This window comes from Schistocerca piceifrons, chromosome X (assembly GCF_021461385.2).
Source record: "Schistocerca piceifrons isolate TAMUIC-IGC-003096 chromosome X, iqSchPice1.1, whole genome shotgun sequence".
Classification (NCBI taxonomy): Eukaryota; Metazoa; Arthropoda; class Insecta; order Orthoptera; family Acrididae; genus Schistocerca; species Schistocerca piceifrons.
Window position 1 is genome coordinate 686646660 of NC_060149.1, and position 20885 is coordinate 686667544.

Below are 20885 nucleotides of genomic sequence, written 5' to 3' on the forward strand. Positions count from 1 at the left end.
TCCATTTCCAGGAGTGTATATGAAGAGTGTTGAGTGTGTCCGTTGCGTGACAGGGCTCATGGGTGAAACTTTTGGTTGGGATTAGTTTTGTTAGGGCACTGTAAAGTAGACATCGGTCTGCATAATTCCGCATGCACTAGCACTGCTAGATAATGGCATTGTACCGCACTAATGAAGCTCCGAGAAAGATCCTTCCCATCTATCTTCTCAAGCCTAAGGTAGCGCCGCAACTCCCAATGTTCAAGCCTTTTCGTAAAATATGACGATCAAGAGCCGGAGTTTACCCCACTATCCACTCCAGAATTTTCGTCATATGCTACAATCATACAGTAAGTTCACTTCACTCACTGCTTCAGAATAGAGACGACAAAACTATATCAGTATTAGCACAAAGCCACTTTATGCAGCGTGGACCGCAGCAAGATGTGCTGGGAGAGAGTCGGTGAGGTTCTGGAAGGTACCGACAGGGATGTGGAGTCATACTGACTCCAGTACCGTGGCCAGCTGTGCAAAGTTTCTCAATTGAGGAAACATGGAGCGAACAATGCCGTTGAGGTGGTGCCGCAGATTCTTCACTGGGTGTAAACCGGGACAGTTAAGTGGCCAGGGATATACGATAAACTCATTCTGGAGCTTTTCAGACCACGCAAGTACACTGCGAACTGTGTGACACGTTGCGTTGTCCTGCTGGTAGATGCCATCGTGGCAGGGAAAAACAAACTGCATATAAGGGTGAAGATGATCCCTAACGATGGATGCTCATTTTTGTTGATCCACTGTATCTTCCAGAATGACGAGATCGTCCACGGAAAGCTACGAAAACGTTCCTGCCGTACTAGTAGAAAATACGAAGAAATTCTGGTCGTATGTAACGTACACAAGCGGCAAGACGCAGTAAATACCTTTGCTGCGCAGTGCCGATGGCACTGTTACCGACGACTGTGCCGCTAAAGCGGAGTTATTGAACGCAGTTTTCCGAAATTCCTTCACCAGGGAAGACGAATGGAATGTTCCAGAATTTGAAACACGAACAGCTGCTAGCATGAGTTTCTTAGAAGTAGGTACCTTAGGGGTTGCGAAACAACTCAAATCGCTTGATACGGGCAAGTCTTCAGGTCCAACTTGTATATCGATTAGGTTCCTTTCAGATTACGCTGATACAATAGCTCCCTACTTAGCAATCATATAAAACCGCTCGCTCACCGATAGATCTGTACCTACAGATTGGAAAATTGCGCAGGTCGCACCGTTGTTTAAGAAGGGTGGTAGGAGTAATCCATCGAACTACAGACCTATGTCATTGACGTCGGTCTGCAGTAGGGTTTTGGAGCATATACTGTATTCAAACGTTATGAATCACCTCGAAGGGAACGATCTATTGATGCGTAATCAGCATGGTTTCAGAAAACATCGTTCTTGTGCAACGCAGCTAGCTCTTTATTCGTACGAAGTAATGGTCGCTATCGACAGGGGATCTCAAGTTGATTCAGTATTTCTAGATTTCCGGAAAGCTTTTGACACCGTTCCTCACAAGCGACTTCTAATCAACCTGCGGGCCTACGGGGTATCGTCTCAGTTGTGCGACTGGATTCGTGATTTCCTGTCAGGAAGGTCGCAGTTCGTAGTAATAGACGGCAAATCATCGAGTAAAACTGAAGTGATATTAGGTGTTCCCCAGGGAAGCGTCCTGGCACCTCTGCTGTTGCTGATCTATATGAATGACCTGGGTGACAATCTGAGCAGTTCTCTTAGGTTGTTCGCAGATGATGCTGTAATTTACCGACTATTAAGGTCGTCCAAAACCAGTATCAGTGGCAAAGCGATTTAGAAAAGATTGCTGTATAGTGTGGCAGGTGGCAGTTGACGCTAAATAACGAAAAGTGTGAGGTGATCCACATGAGTTCCAAAAGAAATTCGTTGGAATTCGATTACTCCATAAATATATATGACGGTAGTATCGGTTCCCGAAAGAACAGTTACCGTGGATGACCATGCACCTTTGCTAGAAATGAAATCATAATTAAATGGACACCCTAGCTGCAAACAGGCGTTCATGTACTTCATTGGGGACATGTTGAAAATGTGTGCCCCGACCGGGACTCGAACCCGGGACCTCTTGCTTACATGGCAGACGCTCTATCCATCTGAGCCACCGTGGGCACGGAAGATAGTGCGTCTGCAGGGACTTATCCCTTGCACGCTGCCCGTGAGATCCACATTCCCAACATTTCCACACCACTACATTCGTAGTGCGCCTAATAGATGTTTGCCCATCATACTCATTACTCGTGGCAGATTAATCTACCAAGTCCCGTACGAGTTCGGGCACAGCGTGTGGGTTCGAACAAGAAGGTCAATGGCCGGGCAGCCATATTTTAACTATATATGACGGTAGAATCTGTTCCCGAAAGAACAGTTACCGTGGATGACCATGCAGCTTTGCTAGAAATGAAATGATAATTAAATGGACACCCTAGCTGCAAACAGGTGTTGATGTACTTCATTGGGGACATGTTGAAAATGTGTGCCACGACCGGGACTCGAACCCGGGATCTCCTGCTTACATGGCAGACGCTCTATCCATCTGAGCCACCGTGGGCACAGAGGATAGTGCGTCTGCAGGGACTTATCTTTCGGGAACATATACTACCGTCATATATAGTTAAAATATGGCTTCCCGGCCATTGACCTTCTTGTGCGAACGCACACGCTATGCCCGAACTCGTACGGGACTTGGTAGATTAATCTGCCACGAGTAATGAGTATGATGGGCAAACATCTATTAGGCGCACTACGAATGTACTGGTGTGGACATGTTGGGAATGTAGATCTCACGGGCAGCGTGCAAGGGATAAGTCCCTGCAGACGCACTATCTTCCGTGCCCACGGTGGCTCAGATGGATAGAGCGTCTGCCATGTAAGCAGGAGGTCCCGGGTTCCAGTCCCGGTCAGGGCACACATTTTCAACATGTTCCCAATGAAGTACATGAACGCCTGTTTGCAGCTAGGGTGTCCATTTAATTATCATTTCACTCGATAAATAGTACAATTCTAAAGGCTGTCAGTTCAACAAAGTACCTGGGTGTTAAAATTACGAAAAACTTCAGTTGGAAAGACCACATAGATAATATTGTGAGGAAGGCGAGCCAAACATTGCGTTTCATTGGCAGGACACTTAGAAGTTGCAACAAGTCCACTAAAGAGACAGCTTACACTACACTCGTTCGTCCGCTGTTAGAAAATTGCTGCGAGGTGTGGGATCCTTACCAGGTGGGATTGACGGAGGACATCGAAAGGGTGCAAAAAAGGGCAGCTCGTTTTGTATTATCACGTAATAGGGGAGAGAGTGTGGCAGATATGATACGCGAGTTGGGATGGAAGTCATTACAGCAAAGACGTTTTTCGTCGCGGCGAGATCTATTTACGAAATTTCAGTCACCAACTTTCTCTTCCGAATGCGATAATATTTTGTTGAGCCCAACCTACATAGGTAGGAATGATCATCAAAATAAAATAAGAGAAATCAGAGCTCGAACAGAAAGGTTTAGGTGTTCGTTTTTCCCGCGCGCTGTTCGGCAGTGGAATGGTAGAGAGATAGTATGATTGTGGTTCGATGTACCCTCTGCAAGCACTTAATTGTGAATTGCGGAGTAGTCATGTAGATGTAGATGTACTAGCCCACGGCCACCCCTCCGATGACACATAAAACGTGATTCATCCGACAATGCCACTTGTCGCCACTCACTGTAGGTCCATTTGCGGTACTGGCTTGCAAATTCCATCCCTCGTCGCCGATGAACAGCAGTCAGAATGTGTAATAAAAGTATGTCATAGTACACATAATTATTCTACTTCTGTAATAGTAGTACTCAGATTTTAAATGTAAATTTAACTTCAGTTTCATAAAGTGCATCTACCACTTTAAATAAAATTCTGCTTTAAAGTAGTCCTAGTTTTCCCACAAAAATTTTAATTCCAAAATTAGGATAGCAGAATGTGACTGCACTTCAGCATATTCTGTTAACAGCAGAGACATGTGTCGAGAATCTTAGTAAGACTAGAAGACTAGTTTAAGCCCAGCAAAAGAAATCTCCGTTTACTCACTCCAGAAAAATATAAAAGATACTATAAAATCTTCACTCATATTAAACTGCTTTCAATCATTTACAGGAGAATCCACAGAATCTGATGTTTCTAATTAGTATCACAACGAAAGTTTAAAAACCAAATGCCACTTGTGGCATCTGCAGATAAATTTTTAACAGTTGCATACCAATTGGGGGGGGGGGGGGGGTCAGTAACGGACGCCAACGATGTTTTTAGGCTAAAACTCCTGTCGTGTTCAGTATTTTATTTAATAAATACATGAAATTTGTCATAATTATAATTGCTACAATCGACAATAAGAAAAGCTTTTGGTTTACACTCATTGTTGGGTCACAGCGATTGTTATAAGCCGGCCCGGGTGGCCGAGCGGTTCTAGGCGCTACAGTCTGGAACCGCGCGACCGCTACGGTCGCAGGTTCGAATCCTGCCTCGGGCATGGATGTGTGTGATGTCCTTGGCTTAGTTAAGTTTAAGTAGTTCTAAGTTCTAGGGGACTGATGACCTCAGAAGTTAAGTCCCATAGTGCTCAGAGCCATTTGAACCATTTTTTGATTGTTATAACTGAAGGTGTAGCTGGTCAACAATCACCACTCGCAGTCAACCGGTAAACAGTGTGGCGAGTGGAAGGTAATATCTTTGTGGCATTTGACACAATGTACAAGAAGATGAAATTGACAGATGACGAAATTAGAAATGTGCTTGAGAGTTCAGACTATGAATTTAGTGGTGAACCATCCGAAAGCTCAAGCAGTGAAACTGAATATTTAGTCATGGAAATTCCAGATCAAGTAGTTTCTGACAGCAGCGAGTTGGATGAAAGTGAGCAGGGTAAGTATCGATTTTTATTACTTTTGCAGATATTTTGGAGTATATTAGGATGTGTGTCTGGGTAGAGTGCTTAGTTTCCTAGTGTTCGGTTCTGGTTTAATATTTTTATAGATATTCAACCAACAAGAAGACGACCCAGGCCGATAGCACAAATTAATCAACTTGAAAAAGACATGGTGGCCCCGTCAAGTATGATATGGAAGAGAAGCTCTTACGTAAATCAAAGAAGGAGGTCTGTTGCTAACGTAATGAGAACCCCGAAAGGAACTAAGCCAGGGATAAAACCTGATACACCAGGTTTAGCTTTTCCCATGTACTTCTATGATAACATCCTGGATTACATTTTGATGCCTACCAATCAAAAGCTTGGAAATCTTAGGGAATCATGCGAAGATATTTCCATAAAAAATTCGAAAGTGAAGAAATTGTGTCAGCAATTGGAATTCTATTGAACTGTGGAGTCCATAGACAGAACAAGGACAGTTTACGTGATACATTTAGTAAAGAAACCTTTCCGATGTTCCGAGCTTCATTTTCGGAGCATAGACTGAGGCTCTTACTGAAGTGCTTGCGTTTTCATGATGCTCAAACTCGAGCAGCTAGAAGACAGACCGACAAATTTGCTCCTATCAGGGATATATGGAACATGATAGTAAATTTCCTGAGTTTTATAATCCTAGTGAGTCAGTCACAGTGGATGAAGAACTTGTGACCTTCCATGGGCGATGCCCATTCAGGCTATATATTCCAACAAAACCAGGAAAATATGGAATACAGGTGAACATGTTATGTGATTCAGATACGAAATACTGCATCGCTGCGGATCCCTACGCTGGAAAGCACGCTAATGACAAGAGTCATAACAATGACCCTGAAATAGTTAGAACATTGAATGAAATGTCTAACTTGAAACAATCTGCAAGAAATGTTACCATGGACAGAAAGTTCACTACCGTTCCACTCGCATCTGATCGTTTGAAAAAGAAAATAACTACACTTGGTACTAATCGAAGTGACAAACGCCATGTTCCTACAGAACTCCGTCCTGTTTCTCTAAAAGCTACACCGGGAACAATCGATTTGCCTTTAGTGATGATGCCACTTTTGTCAGTTACGTGCCTAAGAAAGGAAAGATTGTCACAGTATTGTCAACCCAACATCATGATGTGAATGCGACGGAAGAGAAGAAAGACATCATCCTATTCTACAACTGTACAAAGTCAGGAGTGGATACATTCGATAAGTGTGTAAGAACGTACAGCTGCCGTCGAGCAAAGCGTCGATGGCCAATGGCGGTGTTTTTCAACTTGATTGACGTTGCAGCATACAGTTCATACGTTGTATTTCAAGATACACATAAGGAATGAACAAATAATTACCCGACAAAGAGTTCTGGAAGAAAGAAGTACCTGAAAGATCTTACTCGTGAACTTTGTAACCTCAACATGAAAAGACGCGCTCAAAATGCTGTAGGTCTACACTCAAAATACACTACAGCGTTATCAACTTTTGGGTATGAGTGCTATCAAAATCAAGGTGCTCTGAGCAGAGGAAACAACGTTACGGAGTCGCGACGGAAAGTAACATGTGCAGCTGTGCATAATCTGCCAAAGAAAGGACACTGTTAATTATGCGCCCGAAGCAAAGACCGTAAGTATATGAAATCTTGCACTTCTCGCAGGAAGTATATCTGCTCTGCACACATCAAGAAAGAAGAAGTAGTTCGTATTGTAAAGTGTTCTGAATGTGAATCTGAGTTATCCTTGTAATTGTGAAATTAATACAAATAAATGTAAAAGAAACTATTTATTTTTTACTAAAAATGTCCCAGAAACCCTTTCCCACTAATAATAATCAACATTTTAATCTTCTACTCTGCCAAAATTATGGAAATACATAAGTAATGTGATTTATCCTAGATAGAGAATGTGACCCCTCCCATTGGCGTTGGCCAGTGTAACATACAGAACTGGTATTTAACTGTTAACATACACTAAGCATAAAGAAGGCAAAACACGCAATTATCATAATGTGTAAACACAGTATCACATTTAGCAAGCATGATGCATACATTAATAAGAATTTTATCACACTGTTCTGAGAGCAAGAAGTACGTAGCTTATAGCTCACACGAAGTAGCATCCCTCAAGTAAAACTCATTAATGGAGAATGTACAGACAAAACCTCTCTATAGTATCCCAACACTGCTAGCAGTAGTAATTGACTGATCACTCCCACAGCTCGGCACTCGCAAGACATGCAGTTATTACGAAAATTTGTTGAACACTGACAGTATGAAACAATGAGTGAGTTGTACTGAAATTAACAACTAATCAGAATTTCACTGCAGAAGATCATGCCAGAGTAAGCCAAATTTGGAACTGGTTTACACTAACAGGAATTAACATTAAATGATAGAAACTGCAAGTAACTGCACATCACACATCAGAATCTACACTACTATACAAAGACAAGTCGTTGTTGAAAGCTGTTATCAATATCTCAAAAAGTACTTGCCCAATTTATTTAAAATTATCACACCATACTGCAATAAACATTCGAACGTACAAAGGCTACAAATTTTGTAAAAATATGTGGTATATAAGTGCAAGTACGATGTAATGTGACAACGTTATTCGTAGTAATCGTAAATAGTTCTAGGCTGATTTACTTCCTATTTTGATATGATACTCTAATAAAATACATATACTATATAAATTATCGAAGTTTCCAAGTTGTCAACAAAAATCTCGGAACGACCTTGACCACTTTACTTCCAATTTTCACATAATACTTTAATATGCTCAACCAGTTTATGTACTTCTGTAAGATTTGTTGGCTGACAAGTCGCACGAGGCACTTCTAGTCCCATCACAGCCCAAACACGTCGTCGCCTGGAGACAAGTCCGAAGATCGTGCTGACCCGGAAAGTCGCTACATACCTTGCAGAGCACGGTGAGGTTCACGGGAAATTTGCAGGTGAGCATCATCCCTTTGGAACAACACATCCCTTTCCTATGGCAAGAACTGCAAAAGAACGTATCTAACAACATTCTGCACGTACCGAGATGCTTGTTAGAGTCCCCTCCAGAAACGCCAGAGGTGAATGAGAGTTGAAGTTTATCGTATTCGAGACCATAAGGGCCGGGATGGGCCCAATGCGTCTTGGACGAATGCACTCTACAAGACGGTGCTCACCAGGTCTATGTCATGTGCGGAAACGACCTTCACTTGTGTGTGGGCAGAATCTGCTCTCATCGCTGAAGACCAACAGCGCGCCATTCTATCTTCCAAGTGATCGTCTGACGGAACCAATTCCGGCCGGAGTGGCCGTGCTATTCTAGGCGCTACAGTCTGGAACCGAGCAACTGCTACGGTCGCAGGTTCGAATCCTGCCTCGGGCATGGATGTGTGTGATGTCCTTAGGTTAGATAGGTTTAATTAGTTCTAAGTTCTAGGCGAATGATGATCTCAGAAGTTAAGTCGCATATTTCTCAGAGCCGTTTGAACCTTTTGAACGGCACCAATGGAGCCGTGCACGTAGATGCTGTGGCGTTGGTGAATGATGGGCTAGAGGTGTGCGTGCCCATAGTCCCACTACTGAGAACTGATTGGCAACAGTTCGTGTTGACACGTGTGGATTCACGAGCCCTCTTATTTACGCTGTGTTAGCTGTACGATCTGTCACTGCTGCCCTCACAATATGACGATCCTATCAGACATCTGTGCTGCGTGGACGCCCAGAACCTCGTCTACAGGTGAGAGAATGTTCACATGACCTCTGATACCAGCACCGTTGCACAACTGCTACAACACGTCCAACTTGTGTGGCAATTCTCCGAAACGACCATCCAGCCTCTCGGAAGGCCACTACGCCCTTTCACACTCGCCCAGTGGGCTATCGGAAACACGAGTTTCCCTCCGTGGCAAGGTTGCCTGCTTGCTCCACACGTTCGTACCACACTAAACTTTCGGGCTGTGAGCATTCCCTATTAAACGGTAGACACAGATGGAGCTCTGATGGCTATGACACTACGCTGTATGTTGGCGGATGACGTTGAAACCATTATCAGTACATCTACTTTACTCAGGTGGCAAATGCCGTCATCGGATCATAGCCGACGTCGTCTTTCCTCCATGCATTGCTGCCTGTGGAGGCTACACTAAGTACTAAAGTTGGTGTTTCGGTATGGGTTGATTCCTAGTACCTCATATATACGAGGGTTGGAACTCAAATAGTGGCAAATATTTATTCATAACCGATACAAAAGAGTTACATGTTTGCACCTGTCACTGTCCTTCAAAGTAGCTACCAGCGTTGCACAGAACCCGTCGCCAACGATGTGGAAGGCGTAGTATACCGTTAGCAGAGCTTGCTCTGCTGATGGTGTGAAAGGAGCGGTCTACTGCCTGTCGAATCTCTGGAACAGTTCTGAAGCGAATGCCACGAAGTGGTTCCTTCATCTTCGGAATCAAATCAAAGCCACAAGGACTTAACTCCGGGGAATATGGTGGATGGTACAGTACTTCCCAGTCCCATCGACCGAACAGAGCAGCCACAGCTAGCGCTGTATGCGCCCGCGCATTGTCGTGCAAAATGATGGGTGGGTTACGCAGAAAGTGTTGCCGCTTCTTTCGCAAAGCTGGCCGCAGGTTATGATCCAAAAACAAACAGTAATACTGTGCATTGACGGTGGCATTCGCTTCAGAACTGTTCTCGAGATTCGACAGGTAGTAGACCAGTCCATTCGCATCATAAAAAAAAAACAGGCTCTGCTAAAGGTATACTACGCCTTCCACATCACTGGCAACGGGTTCTGCATAACGCTGGTGACTACATTGAAGGACAGTTCAAATGGTTCAAATGGCTCTGAGCACATGGGACTTGACTTCTGAGGTCATCAGTCCCCTAGAACTTAGAACTACTTAAACCTAACTAACCTAACGACATAACACACACCCATGCCCGAGACAGGATTCGAACCTGCGACCGTAGCGGTCGCGCGGGTCCAGACTGTAGTGCCTAGAACCGCTCGGCCACCCCAGCCGGCTGAAGGACAGTAACAGGTGCAAACATGTAACTCTTTTGTATCGTTTGTGAATAAATAGTTGCCACTATTAAAGTTCCAACCCTTGTATATGACTGAAGGCGTCGACGTAGTTAGCGAAATCCTCGAATATTTCTTGACCGTTGTACTTCTTGAATCAAGACTAGAGTAACATTTGGACAGACACTGGTAACAAAAATTTCGAAAAGTTCTTGACCGATTTACTTCCAATTTGTACACGATTGTTGACAAATATCTCGAAAATTTCGTGACAGATGTACTCCAAATTTTTACACATGCTCTTATTAACATTCGGAAGGGCATAGGCAATATTTTTTGGAACAACAACGTACAGGAATTCTGTTAAAACAACTGTGAGGAAGAAAATACTGAGCTACTCTGTGCTATGAAAGGGTGTACGTGGTGTTTATTTTTCAGTTTCTTTTGAGTGCGATAACAGGGCATTTAAACCATTGGACAATTAGTTTCTCCCCTATGTATTCTTTCTCATTACATATATAACTTTAAACAAAAATTGTATGCGCAACTATTTTGTTTCTTTCCTCGTAGCCGGTTATAAAAGAAAATAGGAAAGTTCTATTCGTGGCTGTGGGCTTATGATTAGAATACTATTACGGAATGTGATCATTCGATACATTGTAGTCTTACTCATTTGCTGATTAAAACTATAGGAAATTCTATTGTTGAAGCTACTACCCTCACATAACCAGCAGCTCGACAGGCCTCTCATACCCCATATACCAATGATTAGAACCGATTTACCGAATTATTTCAAACGATTTCAGTTCCCAATCAACATTTCATAAGCTACAACAATACACAAGGTTCAACGTTCAGGGGATTGCTAAAGGGACATAGAGAGGGGAAGGAGGAGATGAGCAAAGATAGGACGGAAGAAAAGGTCGAGAAAGGTAGTGGGAGAAGGAGACGGATAGAGAGTGTGGGGGGGGGGGGCAATGGACAGAGAGAAGGAAGGAGGAGCAGGAGCCGCGGGGGATTAGCCGAGCGGTCTCAGGCGCTGCAGTCATGGACTGTGCGGCTGATCCCGGCGGAGGTTCGAGTCCTCCCTCAGGCATGGGTGTGTGTGTTTGTCCTTAGGATAATTTAAGTAGTGTTTAAGCTTAGGGACTGATGACCTTAGCAGTTAAGTCCCACAAGATTTCACACACATTTGAACATTTTTTTTGAGGAGGAGGAGATACAGAGAGCGGTGAGGAGGTAATCAGGACTTACAGTATACCCAAATCCCATACATATTTAGCATCTGCAAATCATTGAAGTGTTCGTTAGTATTCAAAATGAACAAAATCCTGGCAAAGGGATAACAAATTTGCAAGTGGTGTGCACTGATAAGCAGATGATTTAACTTCTACCAAGTATATCTACCTTGTCCTGGTAATGTCTTGCAAAAATCCAAAAACAGCCCAAACAACACATCTACTAAGAGAACCAGCATAGATAAAAGAAAATAATTGTGTATGACGAGCACACCCTACATTTAATTCGCAACGGAAGCATTTCTCGCATAATATAGTAACCTGGATAATGATGAATATGAAAAGTTTAATCACAAGATCAAAATAATTTTATAATGTGGTAATGAGGGACTTACAGTTGTTCACTTTACAACACGATGTGGACCCAGTATGGTAGTCATAATAGTCAAACAAGAATGACAGAATTATTTCAAGCAATACGACTTGAAGTCATTTGAATGATTTACAGCTTGAAATGTTTGAATGTGCATGGTTTAACAACGGTGATTAAACACCTCTTGATAAGACTCTATGTGAAATAGCTTAAGAGACATTCTGTGGAACCAGTCAGAGCGGTACACCAAACAGCGTCCGTCGTCATAACAGTACAACTTCATTGCTTCAAAAGTCGTGCCCCGGTGGCTGACTTAACAGAGCGATCGTACACATGAGACTACACATGAGAGCTGCAGTTTGGAATGTAGGCCTTAAAGACCACGCACACCTCGCAGTGTTTCTATCTCCCACCTGTCGTCTTATAAAGATGATACTGTCCCTTTTACTGCAGAGCATGTGCTCAGCCATGGCTTTGTTTATGAATTGGAGCAGTGAAGGTTATGATTACAGTAAAATGAGGATCCCCTTCTCGGTGAAGAGCACTTCAGTACAATTAAAGAGATGCGTTATTTTATTCCGAACACTAAGTCTTCCCACAGCATCGTTACCACACGAAAGAGTTACAGCAAATGACTGTATGACATATGACTAGTGTAAATTGCTGCCACATAAATCCAATAACGCTTAACAACTCTTTTTGAAAAACATTCTGAGCAGTGAAACAAGTTACGCATGCTACAGCTCTCGCTTTTAACAAAATTTAGGCTCGTGACCACAGGTGGGTTCGGCCATTAGATACGTGATCAGCCACTTTGGCCTGTGTCGTCCAACTCTAATAATGCAATAAATCTTAACAGTGGCGTTGCATGGGCGACCGTAATCGACCACGGCCCACAACCGACTATAAAAATGCAATATTTCTTAAGAGTGAGTTTACACGCATGATCATAATCAGCAACTGCTGTCTCCCAACACTAATAATACTGAAATTACTTCACACAAACGGCTATGACCATCTCTTATACGACCATTCACGGTGGCCATCGCCACCTGACTCTAACGAGCACTGACACTGGAGATCCTGCCTTTTAGCCAATCAGTGGTCAGGAATATACTCACTCCTTTATAAGGGTCGGCTTTACTCAGCCAATTGGAACCAACCACACTATCTCCGGCTGGAATGTGTGACCGTAACTCGCCATCATGGCGTCTCCACTTCCTAATAGTCTCAGCAGCATTAGAGCTTGCTGCATATTGCACAGTGTTACTGTTTAGGGAATATTAATGTACTGTAAATGTTACTCATTCACCCATTTTTACAAAACGATAAATTCTCTCAGAGATATCGTATTTTGAAAATTAATTGCCTACAAAATGCTTTATCAATGTCTTTAATTAAACTCATGATATGCTTCCATATTTAGTTATGACATTAATTAAGGTTGATCGACTTCAGTACTATAATGACATAAATAATATTGTTACTTTTTCTAAAAATATTCCGAGTATATTTTATAAATAGTTATCTTAAGTCTATCAGCGCAGTACCATTCATTTTGTGTCTACTGTATCTCCACTTTTCGTTTCTTGATGTTTTATCATCCTGTCTACTCTAACAATCTCATATATTTAAACACAAAATTTAAAGCGTAACTGAGCTCTCATCTTTCGACACCTTGCCGTATTTTATACAAAAAGGAAGTCTCTTTACATACAACACACTAACAGTTTTGACGGGAGTCATCTGGGTTGTGGTACTCCTCGAGGGCGAGATAATACTGGCACTACTGCTAATATTTTTTAATAGGCGTAAGGCCGTGATCCAGAGTATATTTCACCGCCTTACGTTTCGTCTTCAAATGCTGCAGACGTCATCAAAGGTTTTCGCGAGTCAGAAAACAGTTACAGTCTCAAAGGAGCTCAACAAACCGAACTGTTCTATTGCATCCACGCAACCGTCGATTCTTTATCTTATCATAACGCTACCTTACATAGCGGAATCGGGCAGACGTATGTTTTCCTTTAATTTGTAACAACTATCAAAGACTGCACCAGCAGATAACTCAGAAATCATCGTATTGATAAAGTGTTAAAGCAAACTAGACAGGTGTTCTAGTATTTGAGCACTGCAAAGGATTTTCGCCGGCCACTTGTCACAGCAGGAATATATGAAATCCCTAGCACTTGCGGGCAAGTGCACATAGGAACTACAAAAATAAGCAGTAACGCGCAACTTAAGGAACACAAGAGTAACGGTCGCTTCGAAAAGACGAATAAATCACAGTAGCTGATCATGTACTGCTGCCAAGGAACCACCAGATTCGTGTCTCTCCCACAGTGGTTTTTGCACGATCTAATCATTACTTTGCTAGGATGTACACGGAGGCCATAGAAATTGAAGCGAAAAAAAATTAATGGAACAGAAGTTGTGGGCCTTAGTGCTAAGTAAAACAATCAGTGCCAACTCTTCCTATTACAAGCTGCAAAACATAGGCCTTCATACGTCGGTGCAACACCGCTCTCTTAGGCAGAGGTCTAATGACGTCATGAGCCGAGCTTAGCAGTTCAGTCAGCTTGCTGAGATTGTCTGAGACTGTAACTGCAATCTCACTAGGTAAACTTTCTTATGAAGTCTCCAGCATTGGAATACGGAACGTTAGGCAGTAAGATAAGCCATGGACCACGGTCTTACGTCCTTGAAAAAAAAATAACAGCAATAAAGCAATCATCGTGCTTGAAAGCCTATATTATGTTGCTAAACGCCTTTATGAGGAGGAAGTGTCAAGAGAAGATACACTTTTGGAAGGCACACAGAAGAAGTGTTCTCATTTACGTAGTTCTCTCACCTTTCTGCTGCGATGCAGAGACACCTCTATAGCATCGAATTTTCGAAGAGTGTAGAAAAACTTCATTTCGGCGGCTGTGCGTCGATCTTCGATTGCAGAGTCAGCGCTGCTCCGGAAGCTCCTCCATCACAAGTGACAGGACATGGCTGCTGTGACCTGTAAGTTAATGGAGTTTACCTTATGCTCGGTAATAAGCTGTGATGTTATATTTAGGATAAATCGATTGTTAAACTACCACACCATGGAAGTAGATTCTGCAGCATTACACAGAAGCAACAAATAAACTGATATGGGCATGCGTATTCAAATACAGAAATATGTAAACAGGCAGAATGCGACGCTGCGGTCGGCAATGCCTATATTACACCAAAAGTGCCTGGAGCAATTGTTAGATTCGTTGCTACAATGGCAGGTTATCAAGATTTAACTGAGACTGAACGCTGTGCTGTAGTCGACGCACGAGCGATGGGACACAGCATCTCCGAGGTAGCGATGAAGTGGGGATTTTCCCGTATGACCATTTCACGAGTGTACCATGAATATCAGGAATCCGGTGAAAGATCAAATCTCCGACATCGCTGCAGCCGGAAAAAGATCCTGCAAGAACGGAACCAACGACACCTCAAGAGAATTCCTCAACACGACAGAAGTGCCTTCCGCAAATTACTGCAGATTTCAGTGCTGGCCATCAACAAGTGTCAAGTTGCGAACCGTTCTACGAAACATTATCGAAATGGGCTTTCGGAGCAGAAGGCCCACAAGTGTACCCTTTATGACTGCAGGACAGAAAGCTTTACGCCTTGCCAGGGCTCGTCAACACCGACATTAGACTGTTGATGACTGAAAACAAGTTGCCTGATCGGATGAGTCTCGTTTCAAACTGTATTGAGCGGATGGGCGTCTACGGGTATGGTGACAACCTCATGAATCCATGGATGCTGCATTTCACGCAAGAGACTGTTCAAGCTGGTGGAGGCTTTGTAATGGTGTGGGGCCTGCGCATTTGGAGTGATATGGGACCCCTGATACGTCTAGACACGACTCTGACAGGTGCCACGGACATAAGCACCCTGTCAAATAGGTACCCCACTTACACATTACCATAAGTGGTAACTTCAATCTACCCTCGATATGCTGGAAAAATTATACGTTTGAAGCCGGCGGCAGGCATAAATAGTCATCCGAAATTGTACTGAATGCTTTCTCAGACAATTATTTTGAACTATTAGTTCATGAGCCCACTCGAAGCGTAAACGGTTGCGAAAGCGTACTTGACATCTTAGCAGCAAATAATCGTGGATAAATAGGGAGTATAATGACGGATACAGTTATTAGCGGCCACAAGGCAATTGCTGCTAGGCTGAATACTGTAACACCCCCAACCATCAAAAAGAAACGTTAAGTACATCTATTAAGAAAGCTGATAAAAACGTTCTTATCGCCTTTTTAAGAGACAGTCTCCACTCATTATGTTCTCATTACGTAAGCGTAGAAATGTGTGGAATAATTTCGAAGAGATAGTATCGACAGCAATTGATATATACCACATTAATTCGTAAGTGATGGTACTGATCTCCCATGGTACACAAAACGGGTCAGATCGCTGTTGAAGAAGCAACGAAAAAAGCATGTCAAATTTGAAAGAACGCAAAATCCCCAAGACTGGGTAAGTTTTGTAGAAGTTCGAAATATAGCGCGTACTTCAATGCCAGATACTTTTAATAACTTCCGTAATGAAACTCTGTATCGAAATCTGGTAGAAAACCCAAGGAGATTCTGGTCATACATAAAGCACACCAGTGGCAAGACGCATTCGATTCCTTCACTTCACGATAACAACGGTGAAATCACTGATGACAGTGCCATTAAAGTAGAGTTATTAAACACGGTGTTCCGAAACTCCTTCACCAAAGAAGACGAAGTAAATATTCCTGAATTCCAATCAAGAACAACTGCCAAGATGAGAAACATAGAAGTAGATATCCTCGGTGTAACAAAGCAGCTTAAATCACTTAATAAAGGCAAGGCCTCCGGTCCAGATTGTATACCAGTCAGGTTCCTCTTAGAGTATGCTCATCCAATAGCTCGATATTTAGCAGTTATATACAACCACTCGCTCACAGAAAGATCCGTACCTAAACACTGGAAAATTGCTCAAGTCACACCAATACCCGATAAGGGATGTATGAGGAATCCGTGGCAAAACAGGCCCATATCACTAACGCCGATTTTCAATAGGGTTTTGGACATATATTGTATTCGAACATTATGAAGTACCTTGAATAAAATGATTTATTGACACGTAGCCAGCACGGATTCAGAAAATATCGTTCTGGCGAAACACAACTAGCTCTTTATATTTATGAAGTAATGCGTGCTGTCGACCCGGGATGTCAAATTGATTCCATATTTTTAGATTTCCAGAAGGCTTTCGACACCGTTCCTCAAAAGCATCTTCTAAACAAATTGCGTGCTAATGGAAAATCGCCTCAGCTGTGCGACTGGATTCATGATTTCCTGGCAGAGAGGTCACAGTTCGTTGTAATAGACGGAAAGTCGTCGGGTGAAACAGAAGTAATATCCGACGTTCCCCAAGGAAGTGTTGTAGGTCCTCCAATATTCCTGATCTATATTAATGACATGGGAGACCATCTGAGTTGCAGTCTTAGATTGTTCAGATTATGCTGGCATTTACCGTCTTGTAAAGTCATCAGGTGACCAAAACGAATTGCAAAACGATTTAGATAAGATATATGTATGGTGCTAGCAGTGGCAGTTTACCCTGAATAAAGAAAAGTGTGAAGTTATTCACGTGAATACTAAAAGAAATCCACTAAAATTCGATTACGCGATAAGTCACACAAATTTTAAGGCTGTAAATTCAACTATATACTTAGAGATTATAATTACAAATAACCTAAATTCGTACGATCCGATACATAATATTGTGGGTAGAGCAAACCAAAGACTGCGATTCATTGGCAGAACACTTAGAAGGTGCAACAGATCTACTAAAAAACTGCTTACATCACGCTTGTCCGCCCTATTCTGGAGTATTGCTATGCGGTGTGGGATCTGGATCAAGTGAGACTGATGGATCACATCGAGAAAGTACAAAGAAGGACAGCTCGTTTTGTATTATCGCGAAATAGTGGAGATAGTGCCATAGACATGATACGTGAACTGTAGTGGCAAACACTAAAACAAAGGCGTTTTTCGTTGCGACGGGATCTTCTCATGAAATTTCAATGAGCAGTTTTCTACTCCGATTGCAAAAACATTCTGTTGACACCCACCTACATAGGGAGAAATGATCATGGGGATTAAATAAGAGAAATCAGGGCTCTCACAGAAAAATTTAAGTGCTTGTTTTTCTCGCGCGCCGTTCGAGAGTGGAACGGTAGAGAGACAGCTTGAAGGTGGTGCATTGAACCCTCTGCCAGGCACTATATTGTATATAGCAGAGTAATCACGTGGATGTAGATGTAGATGTAGATGTCTGATCACCTGAATCCGTCATGTACATTGTGCTTTCCAAAGAACTTGGACAATTCCATCAGGACAATGCGACACCCTACAGATCCGGAACTGCTACAGAGTGGCTCCAGGAACACTATTCTGAGTTTAAACACTTCCACCGGGCACCAGGCTTCTCAGACATGATCATTATTCAAAATATCTGGGATACCTCGCACATGCTGTTCAGAACAGGTCTCCACCCCCTCGTAGTCTTTCGGATTTATGGGCAGCTCTGCAGGATTCATGGTGTCAGTTCCCTCCAGCCCTACATCAGGCATTAATTGAGTCCATGCCACGTAATGTTGCGGCATTTCTGCGTGCTCGCGGGGACCCTACACGATATTAGGCAGGTGTACCAGTTTCTTTGGCTCTTCAGTGTAGACATTCGATAGATAGCAAAAGAAGAGAGTAACTTTCTTACCTTCAGATAGGGGTCATACTGTTACTAATAGGTCTGACAGGGTTCTATTTAAGAGTGAAATAGATATGCTTGCCACAGAAAAAAACTATGAGGTTCCACCTTCTAGAATACGAATGGAAGATATTGTTGTTGACATCGAAGTTGAACTCTGTTTTTTTTTGTTTTTGTTTTTTTTGTTATCTGTACCACGTGCAGAATAGCCAGGATCTTGCTTAGGAGCAAATGAGCTGGCAGTAACTTTACGAAAGGCTAGTAGAAAGATCTCCGATATTTAAATTCTTGTAATGATATTCTAATTCTGTCAGAAGGTATAGGTAATGTTACAGTGATGATAATGAAAAAAGAAGACTACCGGAAGAGAACTGGGGACTTATTAGATCCAAGAAGATACAGAGAACTCAAGGGACAAGCCAGAAATACTGTTCTTAGGACAGAGAATAAGCTAATATAGACCTCTTCGATTCCCCTCACTGACAGCATCGGTGTCACCAAAGAAGATGTGGTCAATGGAAAATGATGTATGGAAAATTCACAGACATGACATTCAATTGAGATAGATTGTCAGTAGCAGTGACTGTCCGACCTGAGGGGCTGCCCAATACTTAGTCTCCTACAGAAATTTATAGGAAAACCTGACACACACACTACAGATTCTGGTCGATTTACTGAAAAATTAAAGTCCTTCAGATTTAGTCCAAGTGATGTTACCATCAGTTTTGACACTGTTATCTCTGTTTACTACTGCTGTTAGTGAGTTGATGACATAGTTGGAAAGTATTTTCGGAAAAGATACGGTAGATCTCTTTAAATATTGTCTCACATCAACTTGCTTTCATTGGGACAACAAATTATGTGGGCAAACTAATGGTGTTGCCATGTAGAATCCACTAAGCCCAGTTGTAGCGAATTTTCATGTGTAATCCTCTGAAGAAGCAGCCCTTCGGTCAGCGAAGGAGAAATACCTCATGTTAGTTTCAGTACGTTGATGATACCCACGTTCGATGGCCTCGTGGAGAAATAGAATTGCCAGAACTTTTAAATTTCTTCAATAATAATTCTAATATATACTTCACTATGGAAAAATATAATGAGGGTAAAATTTCATTTTCGGATGTTCAGGTGCTTAGAAAACTTGAAAGAATCTTAGATCATAAAGTCTGCAGCAAATCCACTCACATAGAAAGATATATTCACAGAAATTCCAGTCACCATCCGATGGGAAAGAGAGGAGTTATCACAACACTGGTAGACCCCAGTGTTTGGAGGATGAACTCGATCATTCTAGATCTGCCTTCAGAAGAAGAGACTACTGTGGTAAACAGATGAATGGGGGCCTACATCCTGAAAGATTTAGAGCTTCTAATGAAAAAAGAGCCAACTAATGGGTACGTTTTCCTTCCATTCGTATTTAATATCACAGATCGCACCAGCAGAGACCTTAGAAAACACAGTGTTTTTAAAGTGTTTAACCTAACTAGAAAGGTGTGTCAATATTTGGACGCTGCAAGGACCTATGGCCGCCACTTACCACAACACTATTTTAGAAAATCAGTTTCTCTTGCGGTCAAGTGTAAATAGCAACTAAAAAAAACAACAAGCATTAACGCCCACCTTAAGGAACACAAGAGTAACTGTCCCCTAGACAAGACAAATAAATCAGCTGTAGAAGACCATGCACTGCCACCTGGGGATCACCAAATTCGTTTCTCTGACACAACAGTCTTAGTAACCACTGATCATTACTTTACTAAGATTTACACATACACAAAAGAAATTCAAAAGCCCTAAAATATCTTTGACAAAAAGGAGAAAGAGTGAAATTATACAATGTGGGCCTTAGTGCTAGAAAACGCAAATGGTGCAAACTTTTCTCCACTACAACCTCATAACGTATGTCGGCTATCTCTGCTTTCTTAGGCAGCGATCTGATTACATCAAAAGCTTGCTTGGATGCATAACAGCAATGCGCCTGCTGAGGCTGTTTGAAACTGTAACGGCGTTCTGACTCGTTAAAGCCTCTGATGGCGTCTCCAGCACTGGAAAACACTATGTGATCGAAAGTATCCGGACACGCCCAAAAACATACGTTTTTCATATTAGGTGCATTGTGCTGCCACTTACTGCCAGGTACTCCACATCAGCCACCTCAGTAGTCATTAGACATCTAGAAAGCAGAATGGGGTGCTGCGCGGGACTCACGGACTTCAAAAGTGGTCAGTTGACTGGGTGTCACTTGTGTCATACGTCTGTGCACGAAATTTAACACTCCTAAACATGTTTCAGATATGATAGTGAAGTGGAAACGTGAAGGGACGCGTACAACACAAAAGCGTGCAAGCCGACCTCGCCTGTTGATCGACAGAGACCGCCGACAGTTGAAGACGGTCGAATGTGTAATAGGCAGACATCCGTCCAGACCATCACACAGGAATTCCATACTGCATCAGAATAAACTGCAAGTACTATGGCAGTTAGGTGGAAGGTGAAATAACTTGCGTTTCAT

The 20885-nt window shown here is 42.5% G+C and overlaps 2 non-coding genes across 2 annotated transcripts; both read right to left on the reverse strand.

Annotated features, from left to right (window-relative positions):
- Nucleotides 1–2085: 2085 nt before the first annotated feature.
- Nucleotides 2086–2160, reverse strand: Trnat-ugu. Its single transcript has one exon. It is a non-coding gene; the product is annotated as a tRNA-Thr (tRNA).
- Nucleotides 2161–2525: 365 nt separating this feature from the next.
- On the reverse strand, nucleotides 2526–2600 carry Trnat-ugu. Its single transcript has one exon. It is a non-coding gene; the product is annotated as a tRNA-Thr (tRNA).
- Nucleotides 2601–20885: the final 18285 nt, after the last annotated feature.